General features: G+C 37.3%; 1 pseudogene; it reads left to right on the top strand.

The window, feature by feature from the left end:
• The first annotated feature begins 2,936 nt into the window (after window positions 1-2,936).
• LOC141510506 (vomeronasal type-1 receptor 1-like) lies at window positions 2,937-3,828 on the top strand (annotated as a pseudogene).
• Window positions 3,829-6,090: the final 2,262 nt, after the last annotated feature.

Below are 6,090 nucleotides of genomic sequence, written 5' to 3'. Positions count from 1 at the left end.
TGCCTAACCTGGACACCACCTACATTTGGCCATGCTCCCTGCTTACCTGACTGAGGGAGACCTTAACTAGAGCCCTTCTAAGATATCACCCTGTCCTTTCGTGAGTTCTGTCACTACAGCATTCATTTTGAGGTTATATTTAAAGTTGCTTCAATGGCAGAGAGACATCAGGCAACTTCCAACCTTTTTGCCAGCATCTCATGACATTTAATGGGAAGAAATACATTATAATGTCAGAAAGTAGGAAGGAATCAGTTTATGGCTGTCTATAAATACAAAAGAGACAATTTTTCATTTTTTCATCTCGTTAACAGGTAAGAACTATACTTATTTGAATAAGGGAATAATAATATTACTAATGTCTGAGATGTGTAACGAGGTTAAATGCGATCCAATTTTTAAACTAGGAAAAACTAGCAACTCATTTTTGTCTTATGAATTTGTCCATCTGCACCTACTATATATCCCATTCATGTAATAGCATGTTATTTATCTTCTTGCTAAACTTCAGACTTAGCAACTCTTTCCAGTCTCTTATCTCATATCAAAGAATCCCCCAAATATCTCTGGGTCTTCTTCAGAAGTTGAAAGTCTCTTCTGCTGTTCACTGTGATCTTTTGACTCTTTTCACCAGTATGTTTTTCTACAAGCTTCGTGAAATATCAAGTTGTACAAGTCATGTGCCCTAATCCATTGGTTAAAGTGTTTTTCTTCTATCCTAACAGAATGGAGTAATTAGAATCAAAGCTAAACCCTCCATTGATGCAGGTTGAATTTTGGAATACCAAAACTTTCAAACATCCATCATCTTACTGACACCAACTACATCTTCTGGGCATTCTAAAGTGATTTTGATATATCCCAAGTCTGCATAGTTCTCTCACATATTCCTTAAACACCAAAATCTTCAAATGTTTCCTATATAATGAGTGCAACACAACAATAATTTGTGTACTACTTTCTAGGACAGTAATGCAGCGTACATTCTCAATTTTCAGAATCATCTTTCACAAAGGTCTTTTAAAAATAGAGGACCTCAAGAGTAAGTTAGTTCTGTCCCCTTACTTGTACCATGGGGAGTCACTTGGTGACTCAATGGGATCTCTAGTGATTTTGTCCTCCATCATTTTCCAAGGAATACTTTGATTTTTACCAAGAGGAGATGCAGGAAATTGAGATCAGTCATACCTCTCTATTTTCCTCAGAGAGTCAGAATATAAGTAAAGAATTAGATCTCTGTTCTCTTAACTGTTATTAGTGTAAGAGATATGAATTTGTGCAATCTTATTACCGAGGCTTTTTTCATTATTGGGAAGAATGGGTTGCCAAAGCTCCTAATACACATTCCACTATGATCACATAATGACATAGCAAGAGAGTCTCTGCCAGAAAGATTTCTAGAGTTTACTCAAGGGGAAACTCCTATAAATCTCTAATGTTGGAGCAAGCACCAACTTTTGGAGGGGACTTTCTTTAGACTAGATCTTCCCTTCCATTATGCCTAAAGAACCAAGGACTCTCCTTGGCAGTCCCTTCTTTGCCATAGCCCAGTCCTTCCTTTGTTATATGCTTGCTCCAACTTATAGAATCTACACATTCAATCTCTTCTGAGATTCTTGGAAGACTTTTCCCTATTAATGAAAATTGACTAGAGTGAAGGATAGTCTCTAAAAAACGGCTTAAACTGACTCGATTCAAACCATTATACTGGCCCTGTTCCTACTGAGGTCTAATGATGTGATTTAATAAAAAAAAAACAACAAAAATTGAAGATAATCAAGACACCAAAAAACTATGAGGTGATCTTGACTCCCTTTTACACATGTATAGCCAGATTGATTTTCTATCATTTTAAATGTAACTCATGGGAAGCATAAATAGTTGTTCCTAAGATCTACCTTACTCCTTTTGAAGGAAGATTGTCGTATTGACCTAGATGATTGCCAGGACTTAGTTTAGACTCATAGATCTACTCCCTTCTACCAACAAAAGCTTCATTAAAAATATTGAATAGTGAGTAAATCTGTTAATGTAATGTGATGAAAGCTAATACATTTTTGAGATATTAATAATCCTTACCCTGACTTCTTTCTGCATGGTACAGTTTAAGTTCTTGAGTTCTTGTCTCTCATTTATCACTGCTTATTTTGCAATTTTTAAAATTTAAAATCACTTATCCCCATTAATGAGAAGGTTATGTACTATTAGTTCCTGCCTGATCCTTATCTAACAATCAGTTTCAGCTCTGATGGGCTCTGTACTTCAGCTAGAATGCCAATAACCATACATTATGTATGAAGGAATGAGCTCTTTAAATGGAAGAGAAGTAAGGTCTCAGCAGAAAGATGAGAGAGGCTTTATTTTTAACAAAGGAAAAATTCTCTAAAAGCTCCAGGGAGTTTAGATAGAAACGAGCACAAAGTTTTTGTACTATTCTCTATCTCATTAACCATGAACCACATACTCCCTTTATGAATTCAAAGCTTTGACTCCAAATTATTTTCACCAATGAAGAGTCAATTGCCCCTCCACAAACATTGAATCATCCAAAGCCCAATTATACATTATGTCACAACCAGGAGTCAGTGTGGCATATGGAATTTTTGGTTAGCCTATGCATGATATTTGGGGAGAATAAGATGTACGTATGTATATGTATGTATGTATGTATGTATGTATGTGTAGGGGACTGTGTGGTTCAGGAAAAGGGTCTGCTTCTATGTGCGCCCATGTTTGTACATGACGGTGAGATAAGAATTCACCAGGGAAATTCTGAGGGCATTTGGCCACCAGCTGCCAACTCATAATAAGCTTCACCACTATTATCACAGGTAGATTATGGGTCTTTATTGTACTCACCATGAAAGAGTTTTGAATGTTCTTTCTTGTCTTCTTTCTTGATATCTGCAGTTATGCCAAATTAATACTCCAAGAGTATGTATGTATATAACATAGTAGTGGGGATTGTCTTCTTTTCTCAGACTGGAGTTGGGTTACTAGTTAACTACTTCTTTCCCTGCTTTTATGCCTTGACTTTGTATGGAAGTAAGAAGTCAAGGCCAATGGAATCCATTCTGGTTCAACTTACATTGGCTAATATCATAATGCTCCTTTCCCAGGGATGCCCACTAGCTATCTCATTTACAGAAAGGATAGATCCTGGGAAAAGCAGGTTGTAAAATAGTATTTTAACTTCATCAAGTAGGTCAGGACCTTTCCATCTGTACCACCTGCCTCCTCAGTGCCAGGCCATCACCATCAGTCCCAGGGACTCTAGTTTGGACAAATTCAAAGACAGAGTTCCAAAGTTCATCAGAGCATCAAGTCTTTTCAGTTGGTTATTCAACATGATTATAGAAATGATTGCCACAATATATATCACAGCATTGGGGAGCAATAACAACAGTGACAGAGGAGGATTGGATCTCCTTTACTGCTACAGGATAAAGCTCTTAAGGGAACTTTCCATCATGCCCGCCATTTGTGACATCTTGTTTGTAGGATGCATGGTCTTCACCAGTGGTTACATGGTATTTTTACTATACAGATATCATCAGAATGTCCAACACATTCACAACACTTGCCTCTCTCTGAGGATATTTCCAGAGGTCAAGGCCATCCAAACCATCTTGCTGCTGGTGAGCATCTTTGTTACTGCTTATTCTATCAGTTGTGGCCTCACACTCTATAAAGTAAGTATATGTGATTCAATTTGGTCCCTGGTTAGTCATTGTGACTATAATCATCTCATTGTGTTTTCCAGCCATCCACCCCATTTTGTTAATTCACAGGAACACTCATACTTCCAGATCCTGCTGTGCCCCCTGACAGAGGCCATGTCTCTTGCTGACTGGATTTGTGAGTCATTTTTTCTTCTCTGAGCAAGATTTCTTAGTGAAGATTTCTCGGAAAGCCTTGATTGACTTGTCCAAGTTTGTGTTCACTTTTTCCATCACAGATAATGCAAAGAGTCAAATGCTCAGTAGAGGAATTTCTATTTATTCCTGAAAGTGATATAGGACCTCTGTAATTGATAGAATGGAATGGGGGGAGGGCCATCATACTTATCTATCCATTGCATCCTCTGTCACCCCCTTTTCTTTTTGCCTTAAATCTTTGCCAACATCAGGGTCTTTTCCAGTGAGTTATATCTTAATATTGGCCAAAGTATTTAAGATTCTATTTTAGTATTTCACCTTACAGTGAATAGTGTGAATTAATTTTTTTAAGCATTCACTTTATTTGATCTCTATTCTCCAAGGAACTCTTCATTGTCTTCAGTAGGATCACAGTTCAAAAGCAGTAATTATATATGCAGCTAAGCTTTTCTTACAATCCAACTCAGAACAATATATTGCTACTGGAAAAAACACAGCTTTGGCTAGGTGGATCATTGTTGGCAAGGCAATGTCTTTACTTTTTAGTCTGCTGCCCAGATTTTCCAAGACTTACCTTCCAAGGAGCAAAATACTTTTAATATTATGGATGAAGGTACTATTTTCAGTGACCCTTGAACCCAAGAATATAAAGCCTGATATTGCTTCCATTTATTCTTCTGTATGCCAGGAAGTGATGGAACCAGTTGCCAAGATCTTAGGTTGGGGGGGGGTGTTAAGCTTCAAATAAACTTTACAGTCTCCTCTTTCATACTTCTCAAGAGGTTTCTTAAAACATGACCAGGTGAATTTCAGAAAAAATTTGGAAAGACTTACATATACTAGTGCTGAGCTAAGTGACAAGAACCAGGAGAACACTAACAGCAACCTTGTGTGATGATTTACTCTGATAGATTTAGGTCTTCTCAACAATACAGTGAAGAAAGACAATTCCAAAAGACTTATGATAGAAAATGCCATCCTCATCCAGAGAAAAAAAGAAATATTGCATCTGAATGCAGACCAAAGCAACTATTTTCATGTTTTTTCAAAGTGATTTTATGGGGTTTTTCCCTGTCTCCTGATTTGTTCCCTTTTCTTCTGATTTTCCTTTCACAGTATGACTGCTATATAATGTGTTAAAACATGATTATACATATGTAACCTATATCATATTAGTTACTGTCATAGGGAGGGAGGTACAAAAATGTAGAACCCAAAATCATACCAAAAAGTCAGTGCAGAGGGGTAGCTAGGTAGTGTAATGACTTCAGACACTTAATAATTACCTAGCTGTGTGACCTTGGACAAGTCACTTAGCCCTATTGCCTTGCAAAAACCAAAAGAAAAATCAAGTAGAAAACCATCTTAAAATGTATTTGGAAATAAAAATAAATAAAAAGAGAGGCTGTGCAACTCAAAATCATGTCAAAAAACTGATGTAGAAAACTATCTTAGCATGTATTTGGAAAAAATAAAAGTAAATAAAAAGAGAGTTTCTTAGCTCCTCTTCACTTTCTGCCTATTAAAGTTGCATCTTATGCAATTCTGAGATGGTTGATATTTCTCCTGGGAACCTTAATTCCATCTTTTGATTCACCCAGTCTGGCATTTCAAATTATTTATTCTGATATAAGTACAATAAATAAAGTGACAATATATAGTCTTGCCATACTCCTTTTCCAGCCTTAAACCAATCAGCTGTTCCATGTATAGTCCTGTTGCTACTTGACCAGGATACAAATTCCTCAGGAAAGAAGGAAGATGATTGGGTCCTTCCATCTTTTCAAGGTTTTAGCGGAGTCAGTGAAGCAGAACTAGATTTCTTCTCAGGAACTCCCTTGCTTTCTTCATACTCCGGCAAATGCTGGCAATTTGCTTTCCAGTTCTTCTACCCGTTCTGAAGTCAGCTTGCTCTTCTGGTAATTCTCAGCACTGAAGCCTAGCTTGCAGAATCTTAAGCATAATCTTTTTGGCATGTGAAATAAGTGCAATTGCTTGGCAATTTGAACATTCTTTGACATTGCCCTTTTTTTTGCCCAAGACCACACAGCTAGGTAATTATGTAGTGTCTGAGTTCAGATTTGAACTCAGATCCTCCTGACTCCAGGGCCAGTGCTCTATCCACTGCGCCACCTAGCTGCCCCAGCATTGCCCTTCTTTAAGAGTGGTACCTACACTTATCTATTCTAATCCAATGGCCATGCTGTGTTTT

The sequence above is a fragment of the Macrotis lagotis genome, chromosome 1 (assembly GCF_037893015.1).
Source record: "Macrotis lagotis isolate mMagLag1 chromosome 1, bilby.v1.9.chrom.fasta, whole genome shotgun sequence".
Classification (NCBI taxonomy): Eukaryota; Metazoa; Chordata; class Mammalia; order Peramelemorphia; family Peramelidae; genus Macrotis; species Macrotis lagotis.
This window is presented reverse-complemented; position numbering and strand designations above follow the sequence as displayed.